Source organism: Ambystoma mexicanum, chromosome 3q (genome assembly GCF_040938575.1).
Source record: "Ambystoma mexicanum isolate Mex_15411 chromosome 3q, UKY_AmexF1_1, whole genome shotgun sequence".
NCBI lineage: Eukaryota > Metazoa > Chordata > Amphibia > Caudata > Ambystomatidae > Ambystoma > Ambystoma mexicanum.
In genome coordinates, this window is record NC_090926.1 from 578,011,266 (window position 1) to 578,031,382 (window position 20,117).

Consider the following 20,117-nt stretch of genomic DNA (forward strand, 5'->3'; position numbering starts at 1 on the left):
GTTGGTAAGTAATTTGTTCTTCGAATGGATTGTGTGCTCCCATGTATTCCTCATCTTAGATAGGCTCCCAAAGCAGTATGAATTTGGAGGAGGGAGTACCAGAAAGTATTAATCATGGACCTTATGCGACAGCTTTGGCAAAGAGACCCCCTTGTGATGATGTTGAATCTAGAGAATAATGCTTCACAAAAGTGTGCATAGAGGACCAGGTGGCTGCTGCCAAATGTCTTGCATCAGGACACCCCTCTGATGAGCTGTTGAGGTTGCCATGCCCCTGGTTGAATGAGCCCTCAGCCCATCTGAAGGATCTTTTTTTTTTTTTTTTTTTTTTTTATTTTTATAAAACTTTATTGTGTTGTTTTTCAATAAAATCTTTACAACAACCAAATTTTATAAGATCACATAAAAATTACATAAATCAAACCATATTCATATTACTCTAGTATAACAATTTCATTTACGTAATAATAAAAACAGAGCAAAAGAAAAGAAATTTTATCACCGAGAACAATCAGGTAGGAGTTAGCATTGAGGCCCAATCACATCATTATCATCATCTCATTATCCGCTTCTCTTTCCAATTTACTTTCAATGACAATCAAAAAATAATGCAGATCACCAATCAATGATTTCCTTACTCCCCACATACATTGGATCCATAATAATTCAAGGTCATGGTTATTAGATTCATTGAGATATTTTCCCAGCAAAAGTTGCCTCTGCATGGAAAAATAGGAGCAATAAATGACCAGATGTTTCAAGGTCTCAATTGTTGTCACATTACAAAATCTGCAACCTTCTACATAAGCTGATACCATCTGATTCCAATTTTTAATCCTCTCTCTCGTTCTAAAAAGATTGAATCTAAAACGCATGTAATTCTCTCTAAGCTTTTGACCAGGTATCTGCATGATGTATCCCAGTACTGGTTTTCTGGGATGACGGAATTTTGCATATTCTCTGTACAATTTATAGAACCCAATTTTGTCAGCTGTATCTGCCCAATCAAATTCTCGTAGTTTTAACTTCACTGTTTGTGGTCGTGTGATTAAGTCCACTGAGTTCATTGCAAATCTTTCCATCGCTATTATACATTGTTGTCCTGCATCTTCTATCCATTTAGGATTTCCCAGTTTTAACATTTCACCCAGATCTACATACAATGAATTTGGTACAGGGTCTAACATCTTTGCATAACTGACTATTTTGCGCCACAAATAATTTGAGGCTAATGAGTTTAACCCTAATTCGTGAATAATTATCACATTGGGCAATGACATCGGTAATCGCAATACTTGTTTCCATATTTTTCCTTGTACTTTATTAAGAATTTTGCCAATTTCAAGAGTACATAAGTCTAACCCATAAATGAGTATTGGTTCCACTTTAAGAATATAATAATCAATCAGTGGTATCAATGAGAATTGACAAAATTTCTTGTATATTAGTTTCATTTGAGAGATAAGTGGCAGTGCTTTTGTGTTAATTTCCGACTGCCATTTTGCGATCGAATCAGCATTTGTTAAATTATACCCCAAATAAATCAGGCCCAATGCCCTTGGTATGCATAACCCATCAATGTTCCAATTATACCGAATAGTCTTTTTTTTATTTGTGAAAACCATAATGTTTGATTTCTTTGTGTTTATTTTCAAGTTGTGATTAGCGCAAAATTCTGCCAAGCATGTCATTTTGTTTTGAAGTCCAAAAGGAGTAGGATCAAATAGTATCAAGTCATCCGCAAATGCCATCCAATCCAAGCGGAGTAGACCCAATTTTACTGAAAAGGCATTGCATCCTGACCATATTGCACCAATTTCTGTTAGATACAGATTAAATAATGTGGCAGCCAAATTACATCCTTGTTTCACGCCAATATATGTTTTAATTGGAGAAGTAAGCGATCCATTTTGATCTATCTTTATCCTATAAGTTGTGTTCGTATGTAGTAGTGCAATCATTGCTATAATTTGTGCTGGTATATTGTGTTCTTTCATTCTTTTCCATAGTATCTGCCTTATCACTGAGTCAAATGCTCCTGATATATCGAGCAAAGCCATGTAAATCGGTCCATGATTTTTTACCCTCGATAGCTTTAGTAAGTGAGCCAAAACAGTCGCATTTAACTGTGTCCCCATCCCTTTCCTGAATCCAGTTTGGAATCGGGATAGAATTTCTTTTTTTGTGATGAATACATTTAATTCTTTTAGAATAAGAGCAGCAAATACTTTCGCTGTTACATCTATAAGTGCCACCGGTCTAAAATTTGCTGGATCATTTAGTGGCCCTTTTTTGTGAATGGGGATCACAATCGCCGACAACCATGATGTCGGTACTCTCTTAGTTTTCAGCACACACTCTATGCTTCTCAGTGTAATAGCCGCCCACAACTTAGGGTCATCTTTTAGAACACAGGGTGGAATTCCATCAGGACCTGCCGCCTTAGATGCCTTTAGGTTCATTATAACCAATTCAATATCTTCTAGTCCCCATGGGCATTTAGTTGGCAAATCTGTCATGTCAACTTCGGTATACATATTTTTAAATTTTGATGGCATCGCATATTTATTACTATATACCTCTGTCCAGGCTTCACCGCTGACAGCCGAAGGCAGAGACGATCCTTCCATCATTGCAGGATCTCTTAACAATGCCCAAATTTCTCTTGTATTTTTTTGGCATAAGTTATATATCATGTTCTGATTAACTTTTTGATATTTTGCCATTTTTATTTGTTTTACGTCATTTTTATAGCTACTCATAATAGCCTTTTTTTCATTATAATATGTACTACCGAAATTACCATTCCCAGATTTTAGTAGGTTGCGCAATTCTCGATTCTTGGTTTTTTTCCTAATGGCAATTTCTGCATTATATAATCTCTTTTCGGTTTTCTTTTTCTGTGTGTTGTTATCTTTTTGCGCTGCTAACCTTTCAATATGATTATGTATCATAATGGCATTCTTTGATTCTAGATTATTAGCTTCTCCTATACTCAAGAACTGTGGATTCATTTTAACCATGTCCCTATTCACCAGGAAGTTAAGTTCCCTGTATAGTCTCGTATTCCATCGTATTGATAGTGCTTGACGATCTATTTCCAATAGTACAAGTGGCACTAGTACATCATATCTTTGGAGAGGACATTCACAGAAACACTCCAATATACAGTGATCACTAAATTGTGATTGTGTAATTGTGCACAAGGATGTAGTGTTAGCTATTGGTCCAGACATCACAATATAGTCAATTGTGGATTTCTTAGACCCGCGCGACCAAGTAAATAGTGGCTCTTTGACAGAATAAGGTATAATATTCATGTCCCATTGTTCAAAAAATTTTAACCAGATTTGTCCCCTTTCCACGGAGGATGTAATATAACCCTGGTTAAATATCATTTGGTCTGCGCTGCTTTTATCAAGGATACAAACAAAGTCACCACCTATAATGATCATCACGTTGGGGGATTCTTCTATGACTACCGTCATCACATTCGATAATTTTTCTAGTATGGTATCTAAAGTGGTTGTAGACGGATTCCAATATAAGGATATTATTAATATGTGTGGATACCCGGTGTTACTTGATCTAATTTCTATTGCAAGTATTTCAGCAGATGTAAAGAGTTGCCGTACTTTAACCACATATAGATGTTTCACAAAGATCGCCAATCCGCCAGCTGGCCGCCCCATTTTGCCCCTCACTGCATGTGCACAATATGCCATGTATCCTTCCAAGTAAACATCCGCTAATGCCATTGTTTCCTGTACCACAATTAAATCAGGCAATTTCTCCCGATGACTTTTCTGGAACCATGCCTGCAAGTTCTTCAAACCACAGCAGTTCCATGAACATATACTCAAAGGCCCATGTTATAGGTTTGTTTTTCCTAATTGCTCACTATTTAGAGTCTTTATTAGTGGCTCAAGCAATGCGAGAGTGGTAGCTATCTGGGCGACTGCTTCTGATTGTTCCCTTATTTTTTCGTGGATTCTTACAATTTCACTTTCTCGCCCTTCCATATTAGGATCATTGTGACACAATGATGGCTGATATTCAACAAAACCACTCGCTTCTTCCATTGAAGCGTATAACGACAATTCATAGCCCAACAATTCGAAATCTTTAACATGTTGCCATATTAGCGATGCAATTATTATATTTTGATATTTGCATAACATCCTACAGTTTGAAACATAAGGGAGCCTGACCCAATCAATGTCATTTGATACCAGGTTTCGTAGGTTTGGAATTTGGTGAAATACCTTCATTAGTGATGCACGGTTTAAATGTGGTTTTTCAACCTTTGCTGGATCTACCGTCCAGCCCATCACCAGTTTCATCTCGGGCGACAGTTGGTTATAGTCAATTCCACCCTTAGCCTTGCAACTACCATGTGACTTAATCTCTGTTTCCGATTTCTCTTTAGAGTGTGCATCTATTTGTAATGTATTTACATGTGGGTTAACATGCTCACTTGCCCTTGATGTCACAGGTTCTTTTTCCTCTCTTTGTACCGTCAATATGTCCTTATTGGACCCTAAAGCTGTGGTCTGAGATGTGTCATTGATCATCTGCCCAGTACCCTGAGATGATTGAGTAAAGGACGATATTTTCTTATCCATCCTCTCAAAAAAGCGTTGAAGTTGTGTTTGTATAAGATGAGGTGTTGATATGTTCGTAGTGTCTTTAACATCTACTAAGCTGTCATTGTCTTCCAAGTGTACCTGACTTTCCTTATTTAGTTGAAATTGGTCAATTAGTGGTACCTCCTTCACTTTATTTACACTAGTTTTATTCTTTTTAAAGAAATCTCCTGTCATCAATCCTTTTTTTTGTTTTTTGTTCTCTTCTTTTTTGTTTGTAGTGCCCACCACCTGAGTTGAAGTCGCTTGAGTTCCTCTAATTGCTTGTCTTTTTTTTGCTCTTGCGTGAAGTTTTTTTGCTTTTCGGGACATAAAATATAATGTTTGATTTGCCACAGGTTCTTCATTGTCATTTTTATTTGACTCAGGTGCTTCACCATTAGCTCCTTCAGTCAAATCAATAAGGTCTGTAAGATCCGAGGGGCTATCAGGCCCTCTATGTGTCAAAGAGTCACGAATATCCCCTTGTGCCGTCTGTTCTCCAACATGTATGGTATCAGGAGCTAAATTTGCAGTTAGTACTATTTGTTCTAATACCAAAATTCTGTCATGCTGGAGTTTTGCAATTTCTGCATAAGGGGGGAGTTTTTCTATGGTCTTATCTAGTGAATAGGACTCTATTATTTCTTCAGACCCATTTTCTATAGTCCCCCACTGTGTTTGGGTAGATTGTGATTTTTGAGCAGGAATAGCACCACAATTTGCCGTACCCATTTTCTCTGCCACCATTTTCTCCTTGGTGATTTTATCTCTGAGAAGTTGCTCAGCCCAGAAAGTATGGCATTTTTCTTGAGCCATCATGTATCCTTCCATTCTACTTATTCTGTTACCAATATCAGACATTGCCGTGCTCAATGCACCAATTGCACCATGGGTATATTCATGACCCTTATCAAGCAAGTTAAGGATCCTTGCCAGCACAGGAAAGTTTTGTAATTCTTGTTGATTCAAATCCACGAGCGTATCTTCAAGTGGAAACAGTGGCAGAGATGAGTTCGGTTGGCGTATTGAGTCAAATAGTGGTTTGGCTTGAAGAGAATCGGCCCCTAACACAGGTGAGTGTGGATAGATTATCTCCAATGGATTAGTCACTAAATCGTGGGCTGGAGAGCTTGCATTTTGTTTCTTTTCTTTCTCTCCCTCCTCTCTCCCATTAGTTCTTTTTTCATTTAATTGTTCCAAATTGGCAGCAATTGCTGCATGGAAGTGAACTTGGTCTCTCACTCCCCGCGAGCTCGCTGCAGGAGTTGATGGGCCATTTGATAGTCGTGCTCTACTATGTAGTTCTGCTAGAACCGCTGGTGCAACCAGAGAGGTATCACCAGTAAATAAACTGTGTTCCTCACTAACTGCACCTAACATTGAACTATCAGTGATTGGTATATTACATATGGGGTTTATAGGATATGTAAGCCCTACCGTGTTCTCCATATGTATTTGGGCTGATACAACTTTTTTTATTTTTGGTGCTTCATTTGAGTTTACCATCTCATCTACTGTTGAGTTAGAAATAAGTGAACTTGCTGATGGTAATGCTAGCTCCTTATCACTAGCCGTCTTACTATTAGTTCTCCCCTTTTTTTTTGTTTGATTTATGGTGTCGTGCATTGTTTCGTCATCCGACATGTTTCCTTCTCCTAGTAATGAAGGAGACCCATTCAGACACCTTTTCCCATTCCTTAGTTTTTTCACCATACTTTATTACTACAATCAGAAGTTTCTATTATTAACCACTAATGCAAGGGATAAATGCATACAACACTTATTATAGGTTTTGTAAATGTCCTAATTTCTATACCCTCAACCATCCAGCACACTCGTTATATGATTTCCACAAGAAGGTTAGTGTCTCATTGCTTTGTAGCCTTTACCCACACCCTGCACTTCATACAGTAAACCACAACCCGTACCTGTGTGGTACTTAACAGTGCGCACGGTGCACTAATAGATAAGATTTTAAAGACCCAGGAAGAGGCGTTTCAAAAACGGGGAGCGAGATTTCCAGCAATGAGAAAATACCTTCTTCCTATAGAGTTAGGCAATAAAACAGTTTCACGGGTTCAGCCGTCCTCCGAGCAAAATTAGAACAGGAGGTCAGGCAAACCCAGCAAGCAGTGCTTGTATGGTACTTAACTTGTGTTATTTAAATTGCAGTCTGTATCATGCAGCGGCGTTGTAGTTTTACACTTCATTAAATGTCAAAAGCACATGTGTCAGACTCATGCATCTACGAGATTATCTACGTTGTACATTAGTCATTACCATTTTATAGCACACGGCTGTTGTCTTTTCACAGCACTTAGCCGTTTGCATTCTCGGCAGGCTCCCGTGTGCGGAATGCTTTCAACACTTCAAACGCCACAGTTTTCAGAAGTTTTACTCAGACATTGGCAAACGAAGACCGCAATTTCTTTAAGCACATACCTCTCAAAATCAATTACATTGGCTTTCTTTAGGCAGAACTAGCCAGCAGACGACAGAGTATTATCAAAAGAGTAATCAATCCCCACTAGATCCTCACAGCGTTTTAAATAGGACGGCGAGCAAACAATGCTCGCAGCCTCCAGCCTCCAGCCCCCGGCTAACAGGCTAACAGGCACTTCTGGGCACTTCCTTGGTGCGCGCGCGCAGGTGCGCGCAGCCCAGCCTTCTTGAAGAATTCTGGGAGCCGGGGGCGGGGCTTATCTAAAGAAAGAGATATATAAGTATTTAAAGCTTTTTAGCTTTTGATGTTACCTTCTCTAGTAAATACAATTACTTTCAGTACAATTTTAGGTCACTGTGTCCATGTGTGAGCTAAATAAGCTCACCCTTGATATAGCGAGAATATAGTCCAGCAGCGTTTCCTCCAGGCTAACAGGCACTTCTGGGCACTTCCTTGGTGCGCGCGCGCAGGTGTGCGCAGCCCAGCCTTCTTGAAGAATTCTGGGAGCCGGGGGCGGGGCTTATCCTTGATATAGCGAGAATATAGTCCAGCAGCGTTTCCTCCAGGCTAACAGGCACTTCTGGGCACTTCCTTGGTGCGCGCGCGCAGGTGCGCGCAGCCCAGCCTTCTTGAAGAATTCTGGGAGCCGGGGGCGGGGCTTATCCTTGATATAGCGAGAATATAGTCCAGCAGCGTTTCCTCCAGGCTAACAGGCACTTCTGGGCACTTCCTTGGTGGATCTTTTCCAGCCAACCTATAGCATTCAATGATTGCCAAAATTATCCATCTGGACAATGTTTTTTTGGTTACTGCTAGACCCAATTTGTGTCCGGTATATCCCACAAAAAGCTGATCACATTGCCTATATTTAGCCAATCTGGATATATAGAAACTGAGAGCCCTTTTAGGGTCCAATCTGTGTAACATTTCTTCCTCCTTACTTGCACGAGGAGGAGGAGAAAAGGAAGGTAAAGTGATTTTTTGTGACAGCTGAAAGTAAGAGACTATTTTTGGCAGAAAAGAGGGTTTGACTCTAAGAATAACCTTGCCTTATGACAAATGTTGTGAGGAGGCTTACAAGAGAGCGCCTGCAACTCACTCACCCTGCGGGCTCATATAATTGCCACTAGAAGTATTGTCTTTGGATTAAGGAGCCTTAACGGGCAAGAATGTAAGGGCTCAAATGGAATACATGTGAGGAATTTTAAAACTAAATTTAAATCCCAGACGGATACCTGAAAAGGGGTTGGAGGGTACACATTTGTGAGTCTTTTTAGGAACTGAATAATCAAGGGCATTTTGAAGTAAGACACTTCTTCTGAGGACCGCTTAAAAATAGATACCGCTGCTAAATATCCTTTTATTGTACCAACTTGGAGCCCCAAATTGGCCAAGTTTAAAAGGAAAGAAAGTACTCTAGGAGTATTGCATAAGAATGGATCCACATTCTTATCCCTGCACCAGTTACTGAACTTATTCCAACGACACTGGTACAAGGATTTTGTTGCTGGCCTTCTGGCCGAAAGCAAAATCTCTGTTACGTCATCCGGGAGGTCCCAATCCTTATATCTCAGCCATTCAGAAACCATGCGTGAAGGCTGAGTGTCTTGACCTCTGGACGGAGAACCCGACCTTTCTCTTGCGAGAGAAGGTCCTCTCTTTGTGGAAGACGTATTGGAGGGCATATGGACATGTCCAGAAGGTCCGGGTATCATGTCCTCCCGGCCCAATCCTGGCCAATTGGGATCATGGATTTCCTGAACTTTCTCAACCTCTTGATTATTTGAGGAATCACAGGGACTGGAGGAAATGAATACAGCAATGGAAATTGCCATTCCACTACGAAAGGGTCCCCTAGAGCTCCTCCCGGAGGAAATTCCCTTGAGCAGTATAGTTCACACTTCCTGTTGACACTGGTCACGAACAGATCCACTTGAGGGGTACCTCCAAAGGTCAAATATCTCTCGAAGGATTTCCTGAGCTAGGTCCCACTTGTGAGAAACAGTGCTCTGCCTGCTCAGAGCCTCCTCCGCTGTGTTCTGCTCTCCGGCTAGGTGAACTGCCGACAGAGAGATTCCTTCTTGCATTGCCCCGAACGAGAGCTGCATTACCTCGCTGTACAGTGGTAGTGACCCTATGCCCCCTCTCTTGTTGAGGTAGTACATGGCCACTGTGATGTCTGTCATTATCACGACATTCTTTCCCCGTACAGAGGGCAGAAAGACCTTCAGCGCTAGTCTGATTGCCCTCAGTTCCAAAAGGTTGATGTGTAGTTTCGACTCCGATGGAGACCAACGACAGCTGATTGTGAGATCATTGGTGTGGGCTCCCCACCCCGTGAGTGAGGTGTCCGTCACTACTGTTATCTCCGGCCATGGTTGCCAAAAAGATTCTCCCTTGAGGATATTTTCGTTTGTAAGCCCACCATAGAAGATCTTGTGCCACTCTGGCCGGAAATTGCAGAAGATCTGACATATCCCCTGAAAATTGGGACCATTGAGTCCTGAGGGCCCATTGAAGGGATCTAATTCTCAATCTGGCCTCTGGCACCAGAAAAATGCAGGATGCCATGAGGGCGAGCAACCTCAGAAAATCGAAGGCCGGCAGATGCTGGGCATTCTGGAACTTTGCTACCATCTGCAGAATGTGATGAGCTCTCATCTTGGGAGGCAGGGTTTTTCCTGAGGAAGTATCCAAGACTGCTCCGATGAATTGGAGTCTTTGGAATGGTATCATATTTGACTTCTTATAATTGAGGGAGAAGCCCAGTCTCTGTAGGAAGTGGCAGGTCATGTTCAAATGTTCACGGGCTTGTTCGGGCGAACGTTCCCTGATTAACCAATCGTCCAGGTAAGGGTAGACATGAATCCCACCTCTCCTCTGACTTGCTGCCACTACTGCCATCAGCTTGGTGAAGACCCTCGGGTGGAGGTCAACCCGAATGACAGAACTCGAAACTGATAGTGAGAATTGCCAATCGCGAACCATGGGTACTTCCTGTGCTTAAGATGAATCGGCACATGAAAGTGGCATCCTGAAGGTCCAATGATACCAACCAGTCTTGGAGTTGAAGAGCCAGAAGGATCTGAGAAAGTGTGACCATCTTGAGCTTGTCCTTCCTGAGGAACTTGTTCAAGTTTCTCAAGTCCAAGATGGGTCTCAATCCTCTGTCCTTTTTCGTTATGAGAAAGTATGGGGAGTACCAACCCTTGTTCCTTTTTGCTACAGGTACATGTTCTATTGCACCTTTCTCTAGCAGGGTTAAAATTTCCTGCAACAGGAGCGGATCTGGAATTTTGGTAGAGTTGTATCCCGGTGGATGATCCTGAGGTCTTTTCTGAAAGGGGAGGCAGTAACCTTGGGCTACTGTTTCCAGTGCCCAAGCATCTGAAGTAATGCCTCTCCATTCGTTCAGATGCTGAGAGATCCTGCCTCCCACGGGGTCTTGTGGTTCAAGACCTCAGAGTGGCTTTGCGGCGGCCGCAGAAGCGGCTGAGGTGACAGTTGTCGCTGCTGGGGATGATCTAGCACTTTTTCGTCTTCCACCACAAGGACATTTTCTTTGCTGTCCTCTTAGACTAGCCTGTCCCTCCCCTCTCCCAAATGAGGAGTAGAATTGAAAGGGACGACCGCTCCAGGAACATGAGCTTGAGTAGGAGTGTTGTTGAGGTTGTCTTATAGAAGCGCTAAGAGACTTAGCTGCCGCTTTTGAGGTCTGCAGCTTTTCTAAACTTTCGTCCGCCTTGCTGCCGAACGACCTCAAGCTGTCAAATAGCATATTAAGGGTATCTGATCATTGCATCGACTGCCAAACCGTCGAATGCCATACCATTGAAATAAATGCATAAAAAAGCATCTAATGCATTTTTTTAAATGGTAAAGGGTTTAGTTTAATTATATAGGGTTTTAAAGGTTAAAAAAGAGAGGTTCGGGGAGAACCACACCATTAAATTATTTCTTTTTAAAAATGCATTTGATGCTTTTTTTTCCGATGCTTTTTTTCAATGGTATGGCATTTGACGGTTTGGCAGTTGATGCAATGACTAGGAACCATATTAAGTAGCCTGGCCTGCATGTCCGGTGCAAAGACCGACTTCCTCAGCCACGCAAATCTGCATAGCACTGTGCTAGATGCCATGGACCTACTGATGCTGTCAGCAGTGTCCAATCCGGATTGAAGGCATTCCCCCCATACCCTCCTTTCCGTCTTTCATAATCGCAAGAAAACTTTCTCGCTCCTCACCATCAGGAATATGTTCAGCTGCCGCTTTCATACAATCCCCCAGAGGGTGTAATGTGAATCTTGCAAGGCTGCAAGTCACATTGGTTGATTTTAAAGACATGCTTCCAGAAGTGAAAATCTTGCGAGACCATGTATCAATCTTTTTGTCATCCCTATCTGGGGGAATTGTAGGGTATGCCGAACGTCTAGTGGATGTGGCTGTTTGGACCACTAAACTTTCAGGTGACAGGTGTTTTGTTAAGTATTCAAGATCAGAAGAAGGGGGCCTGTATTTGCTCGTGAATTTTCTATTTACTGCAGGCCCTGATTCAGGTGCTTCCCAGGCAGGCATCACCTTCTTTTGCAGACCTATGTGGAAGGGAAGGACAGGATCCGTTTGAGGACCTTCAAAGAGAATGTCCATCATATCATCCTGCTGGTAAGTAGGGGGACTTCTCTTCCACTCCATGAATTCTGTCACCTTATTCATAAGTCTCCTATATCCTGAGTCTGCATGATCAGCAGGGTCAGGTTTTTCAAAATCCAACTCAGGAGACGTGTCCAGACCACTTGCTGTCTGAAAACACTCATACAGGTCAGCCATCTTAGAGTGAGGATCAACTAACTCCTCAGGAACATCTTTTGTCCCAAACACCAGAACGAGAGATATCCTCTTCAGAGGATTGCTCTTAAAAAATGGAAGACATAGATTTGAAAGAATCCTGTCTAAACTCATGATGAAATCTTTTACTTGGTGATTCAAGGGGCATGGACTTTGGCTTCGACAAAGAAGTCGATTTGTGTGTCGGAATTAGAGTTGACTTCGACAAAGGCGTCGATGGCGTTGATCTTATCGACACAGGCTTTGACACAGTCGAAGGAGCCTTCGACGCGTCAAAGGTGCCCCTGATGAAAGCATTGTTGCGTGAACTGTCGACGCCTTAGATACTGGCATCGAGTAGGCCTTGGACAAAGGCGTTAAGGAAACCTTTGACACTGCCCTTAATGGTGGTTGGGCACTTGGTGCCATTTTGTCAGGCGTTTCCTCCGGTTTATGCACTGGTAGGCATGATTTACTTTTTGAATCAGGTATCGAAGAGGTCTCCCTCCATGACACCCTCAACGATTTTTCATCATATTTTGACCGTTTGGTCTTTGACCTCCCTCTGTCACTTTTAGAATAAGCTGGGGCATGGTCCTCACAAGATTTCTTCGAGGGGGTCTGGGCCACGTTCTCAAAGATTCTCATCATCGAAACTCTAAAAGCCTCCCACTTCCTATGGGAATCATGCTTTGAAGGGCATGTGATTACCCCTCTCTCAGATGACGAAGACGAGGGAGATCAGTGACATCCTTTCTTTGATCTTTTTGACAAAGAAGAGGACGATTTCCTCGACCGACTCCTCGATCTTGATTTCCTCGACTTGTGCCGAGATTTACCACTCGACTCCCCCGAGTCTTTCTTTTTTCTCAAAGAAGACTTTGAGGATTCCTCCCCCACTGCCAGTTTACCTCTTCGTTCCATAAGAGCTTTGTTGGCAATTGCCTGACAGGAACCCCATTCGTCGACCCGATGGTCCGGACACAAACACCAGAGGCAATTTCGATGGGGGTTGGTGATTGACATCTTCTTCCCGCATTTCTGACACTTTTTAAAGCCAGTTTTTGGCGTGGAAGGATTCGATGAGGAAGACATAGTTCAAAGAACTGAAGCACCATTTTCGTGACACGAAGCGAAATCTATTGGAAAAACGGAACTGAAGCCAATGGGCACGGCTCGAGCCCTTTATACTGCGGATGACATCGACGGCAGCCTCTGAGGGGCTTCGACGACGCAACCTCAGGCACAGCGCCCTTTGGTGGAGAGAATTGTTTTTCCAAAGCAGCAAATCTGAAGATACAAATATCTAAGATAAGGAATACGTGGGAGGACACAATCCATTTGAATAACATTAACACGTGTTTTCAACTAATGGTTATTTGCACCTTATAGTTTAAATACTATTTTCATTTAGTGGCTGGCCACGCCTGTATGTGATTATATTTTCATAAAAAAGCTTTCTCAGTGCTATAGTGCTTAGAGAAGTCTTCCCTAATTGTAAAGCGCTTAAGGGGCGCAGGAAGGCGCTAGCCAAATCGCTAGCTCCTTCCGAACACTTACCAGCTGCGGGAGTTGCCTTTTGAAAGGGGAGGGGGCTTCCTTGATAGCCGCACAGTTATTTGCACTAGGCTGGAGAATGCCCTAAATAAGAACTTTTCAAATAAATAAAACATAGATAATAAAGACGGGTCACAGGTAAGCATATAAAGTTTAGCATTAGGCTGCGGCACTGTGAATAGGCCTCAGAGCATGCTTTTTAGAAACAAGTGCTCATTTCATTCATTTGCTTAGTAGCCGTAGCGGCTGATAGTGCATTGCAAAACTCACATTCCTGAGATCGCATGGTATGAAGTGAACAATCGTTGTTACTTTTGAGGTCATAAAACAGAGCACATGGGTGCAGCGGGAAAACAATGAATGTACAATCATTTTATATTTTGGCATATTAATTTATTTAAGAAGCCTGATCTATTGACGGTTTCAGAAAACCCATGCCAGTTTCAAATTGCCTCTGAGTACATCTCTGCCTGGAAAGAAGTTCGAAGAGTTCGTAATGTGCAACACTAAAGCAGTAACTTGTTCTTGGTTAAAGGATCTGACAGTGTCATGGTAGAAGATTTTCTCATGAGAACCTAGATGGAGATGACCAGGGCAGTTGAATAAAGATCTGCTGGTCATCTCAAATGTTTCAATGAATTGGCACTGTGATGTGGAAATTGGGGATTTGATTGTGACATCACAATGGGAAACTAGGATGGTGTGGTAAGGTTTGCGAAACCCAATCATAGAGGATAACGTATGCCCTTCTATAGGGATATGCTATGATTCCACCAATCAGCTTCTTATGGATAGACATTTTGATTTTGCAAAGTGATTGATGCTAATAAGTTCTTAATGTTCTAAAAGCTTTTGTTTTTGGGGCGTATCTTTGACAGCGCATTTCATGAAGTTCTTTCCGCATTCTGTTTGAATTGCGCTTTCCCAGCTGTGACTGGGACTAGATTTAAGTTGCGTTACTTCTTGCCTGCTGTACACTCCTTTTTGACTACTTTGTAAGCCGCTGTGTCCGGCAGGGTCCGACTAGTCGGGCACAGCGGCTCTGGCAGGCAGACTCGTAGTATGCCTGTCTGGAAACAACAGTGCCCGTAAGCCTACCGGCATCGTTGTTTCCGGACTGGCATGCTTGGAATGAGCCCCATTGTCTTATTGCAGAGTGCCTGATATAACAAACAAAACACAAAAGTTCCTTTCCTTTGTCAGGGTTTTCACATTCACAAGTTCAAAAGTGGTGTCCCTCCTTTGGGCTCAGACCCCTTTTCTACAATGTTCACAATTTGGTCTCCCTCCTTCAGGCTCGGACCACGGATCCCCCTCCTTCGGGCTCAGATCTTCTTTTCCACAATGTTCACAACTTGATCTCCCTCGTTCAGACTCGGACCATGGATCCCCCTGATCCGGGCTCAGATCCCTTTTGATACCAGAATAGAAGACCTTTGAATCTGCGATGGGTTTTGCTTAAACTGTCGCAGGACCACTTCATTTCACTTCACACAATTACACTTCACATCCTTTGTTAGAATACCGCACAGAGATCTTCGATTGAGCGCATTCACGGTGCTGGACCACTCTGTCAACAGTATTGTATCTTTCCTTTTTATGTTCAAACATTCACTAGCAACTCAGCTTGACTCGCGTCTTTTATCACACGCGTTTAACAATGTTCAATCTAGCGTTAAATTTACAATGTTGCCGCTTGCAACCTTGACTTCAACACGGACAGGTCTAGCAACGGTCTCCCCAACTCACCGGCTGTGTTGTTCGCTGTTGCTTCTTTGTTCGTGGATCCAAGGACTATACCACAGAGTCTGCTGCTCCTCACCGCCTTGGTAAGTTACGCACGAGGGCCCTCGGTATCTCTGACACACAATGCAGGATTCATTGTAAAAAAAAATAAAAAATGAAATAAAATAAAGAAATTAATTCTTCAGCCTTGTTTCCTTGTTTTACGCTTTGTGCCTTGAAGGATTCTTGAAAGTAACGGCTTCCCGCCAAACAGGTCAAGGGTGTTGCCCTTCTCACGAACCCCTCATGCCTGGCCATCTTTCTTCCCTCGTTCAGCTGCTGACTCGAAACTGCTGTACCTTTGTGTGCTTTGCCTCGCTCAAAGCGTACTCTCGTGCTCCGCCTTTTATCCGTTTGGGGAAGTATAATGGAAGTCAGGTGTGAGTGATTGTCGATAATAGCCCGACCTCTTCTGACCATAGTATTGGGACATGTAAGGTACATGGCTCGGGTGTGAGTCTGTCCGTAAAAAATTGTTCATGCAGGAAAAGGGGGATGGGGGCTGAGTATCTAAATATCCTATCAGGTAGGATGGAGTAAAGGTTTTAAAGGGAAGAGGGGGATACTGCATCTCACCATCCAGTGTCCCACTCCCCGAACACCCCTCCCCCTCCTCCCCCACTGGTCCAATCCCAGGGTCTGGATCCAAAGGTGATGGTTGTGCCCTGGCCACCTGAGAATCCACGGGGACTAGCGGGTGAGACACCTTCTGGTTTCTCACAGTGGGTACATGATACAGTGGGGAAATGTCACCAGGAATGGCCCGGGGGGGGGGCGGGGGACATTTAATAAGAGTATTATCAACAGTATGTACTCATACCTGTCGACTACCTATAAAGGAGCCGAGCTCAAAAAGTGGCAGGACATTTTGAAGCTCTGGAAACTGTATGAGGAAACTAAAAAAGAGACGGAGAAGGAGGAAGGGGGGAGAAGGAGAGAGCACCACCCCCTCCCTATACACTGTTGAAACCAGCTGGAGGATATACAAATCTTAGGCAATCATCTCAAGATACGTAGAGACTAAACAAATAGAAAGATGAGTGTGAAAATGATTCCGGGAATAAGGATGAGAAGGGGAAAAATAAATATATAGTGGACATTAAGAAAAGCACACAACAGCAACTTGACTCAAGGTTCAGGGAAGCAGAAAAAGCAATGGAAAGGGAGATAGAGAAAAAAGGGAAGGAACAAGGAAAGACAGCAGATGAGCAGTGTTGGACAGCGGGACTCATAACATTTAAAATTGATAACTAGGGACAAGACATGAACGGCAGCAAATTAGATATAACAGAGGGTGAGCACACCGTATCTGGAGACAGATGAGTACCCCACAGAGTATATATTCCCATTGGACTCAGTAGGAATGGGGACCACGGAAGCACCAGCACCGTTTATAACGGCGCTGGTGCTTCCATGAAACTCTGCGGGCCGGTACCGTTCCGCCCACCAGGTCAAACTCTGGCGCGTGTCACGGCACCCGCCTGTAGAGTGGTACTGTGCCGGTCCAGCACAGACGTAATGAGGCCCAATATCTTTTCAGATTCAGCATATGTAGCATCCTCTGTGCATTCAGGACTGGCAAGGTGAGAAAGGGGAGGGTTCAAAAGAAGTGATGGCACACCAGTATTGCATGTAGCACTGTTGAGAGTAAATTATTAGAAGTGCTACCACTCACAGTAGAGTTGGCCTTAATAAAGTGCGAGGCCCACACAAGAGGGCAAGATTTGATTTCATTAGGTAACAAAAAAGCAGACAAAGTAGAAAAAGAAGCAGCATATCTGTCAGAAGGGACACATATGCTATTCCCTGGCAAAGAAGAAAAAATACCTCTTATGGCATTGATAAAACCTAGCAAGGAAAAAGATGCATTGCCAGAAAATATTAATGCAAACCTGATAGAACAAATAATAGAGTTGCAGGGAGGAGCACCAGATGATGAAAAAGAATTGTGGAAGAAAAGATGTTCTTTGTCCCCAGCAGATCTAATTTGGCAGCAGGATAACACGGACAAAGTTGTTGAAAGTAACACTAGAACAGCTCCTATCCTGCCCACGTATCGAAAGTGCATGCGGCTGCAGAGATAAGTAAAGGCTGGTTTGTGCCAAACCTATACGAGAATGTTTCTGAATTTGTGAACAACTGTATGATTTGCTAGAAATCCTACCAGGTCACACCTTACAAGTGGTATGGGGAGCGTTGCCATGACCGGTGGGGCCCTTCTGGCACTTGTATATCGACTATGTCGATATGCATCATAGATGTACCTCTTACAGATACATGCTTGTTGTGGTGTGTCCATTTTCACGTTGGCTTGAGGCTGGTCCCTGTGCCCATAATGATGCCCGTTCAGCGGCACAATTCTTGATGAGGGAGGTATTCCCGAGGTGGGGGATCCCAGACAAAATTAGCTCTGACAATGTTCAGCATTTTGCAAATGGTTTGATTGAAGAAGTAACTGCCCTCCTGGGGATTGAGAACAAATGGTGCACGGTTTATCACCCACAGGCCAAACGTTTGGTTGAGAAGATGAATGGCTTATTAAAACTGCACTTAGCAAAGCTGACGCAAACGCTTGGAAAATCTTGGTTGCAATGCTTACCTCTTGCACTTTTTGCTTTGGGCAACTTACCTGGAGGAGATCACCATCTCACTCCACACGAGATTGTTACAGGTCAGAGACTGCATGCGCCTATACCTCCATGACGTACAAACTCTGATGCAAAAATCCTCTTGTAACATTCTTGGGGAGAGTTCCATACGTATCTCACAGAACTTACAAAATCGCTTCAATATATATATATATCCCTGCAGACAATGCCAAAATCTCAGGTTGGGCAAACAATTAATCAAGAAGGACAGTTTAAGCAAACAGCACTTCTCTATCCAGGGGACAGTGTGCATGTAAAATAACGATGCCATAAAGTGGAAAGAGGAGCACTTCATAGGTCCTCATAAAGTGACTTACGTAACACCCACTGCAGTGAGAATTGAAGGTCACCAGGGATGTGTTCACATCACCGACATGCACACAGACAAGAGCACTACCTCCCAATGAGAAGTGGAGCACAGAGCAGCATGCTCCCCGTAATATTTCAGAATTTTCATTAACTTTGTTTTCAGAAATAATATTTTATAAAAGACGAGCAAAGGATGAAGGAGAGAGTGTTTTTAAAGACATTGGGGGTCATTATGAGTTAGCCAGCCCGGATTTAATGGTGCCGGTAAAACTGTACCAGCTCATTCCAACCCGCGATCCCGGAAACACCATCACCGCAAAGCGACCCCCGCGTTGTCAATGCACCCGGTAGCTCCGTGGGTGGAAACAGCGCGCCGACTCGCTGGCGCACCCCCAGTCACCGGCAATGCGCAACACAGGGCACATTACGAGTAGCACGGACACGGAAACACAGCCACGACAATGGCGTAAACACAGTGAACATCATGCTGGTACCGTCGGTACTACAGACATGGCGCTAAACAGTGGCAGGTGAGCTGAATCAGGCCCCAAGTGTGTAAAATGAGGCCAGCTGCACATCATAGGCCACTGGGAGCCTACAAAAGTGCCGCACCCACACCCAGGCCACCTTCCAACACAATGTTTAAAGATGTAAAGGCAGGCACTCTGTTACCAGTCTTTAGCTTCTCCTCCTATCGCACATTTTCATGACTTCATCAATCTTCAGGGAGGCTGAGTTTCTTAGTTATTTCAGGCAGGTCTGAATTTCTTTTTCAGGTATGGCAAGTTAATTAGCTCTGAGGATTCTGGTACTTGTTTCTTTTGCACTTTATTTTGCTGGCAGGTGACTGGAAACAACTCCCTCCATAGCACAAATATTCCCCTTGATGGGGTTAGGGGGAAAGCCATGGTTGTGGCTCTCCAATGTAAGGCATGATGGCCCTGCTGCTGCTGCTGCTGCCTTTCCCAGGATTTATGGAACAATGTTTAAAGATGTAACGGCAGGCGCTCTGTTACCAGTCTTTAGTTTCTCCTCCTAACGCACGTTTTCATGACTACATCAATCTTCAAGGAGGCTGAGTTTCTTAGTTATTTCAGGCAGGTCTGAATTTCTTTTTTAGGTGTGGCAAGTTAATTAGCTCTGAGGATTCTGGTACTTGTATTTTTCGCACTTGATTTTGCTGGCAGGTGACTGGAAACAACTCCCTCCATAGCACAAATCTTCCCCTTGATGGGGGGAGGGGGAAAGCCATGGTTGTGGCTCTCCAATGTAAGGCATGATGGCCCTGCTGCTGCTGCCTTTCCCAGGATTTCTGGAACAATGTTTAAAGATGTAAAGGCAGGCACTCTGTTACCAGTCTTTAGCTCCTCCTCCTAACGCATGTTTTCATGACTTCATCAATCTTCAGTTAGGCTGAGTTTCTTAGTTATTTCAGGCAGGTCTGCATTTCTTTTTCAGGTGTGGCAAGTTAATTAGCTCTGAGGATTCTGGTACTTGTATTTTGCGCACTTGATTTTGCTGGCAGGTGACTAGAAACAACTCCCTCCAAAGCACAAATCTTCCCCTTGATGGGGGGAGGGGGAAAGACATTGTTGTGGCTCTCCAATGTAAGGCATGATGGCCCTGCTGCTGCTGCCTTTCCTGGGATTTCTGGAACAATGTTTAAATATGTAAAGGCAGGCGCTCTGTTACCAGTCTTTAGCTTCTCCTCTTAACACACATTTTCATGACTTCATCAATCTTCAGGGAGGCTGAGTTTCTTAGTTATTTCAGGCAGGTCTGCATTTCTTTTTCAGGTGTGGCAAGTTAATTAGCTCTGAGGATTCTAGTACTTGTATTTTTCGCACTTGCTTTTGCTGGCAGGTGACTGGAAACAACTCCCTCCATTGCACAAATCTTCCCCTTGATGGGGGGAGGGAGAAAG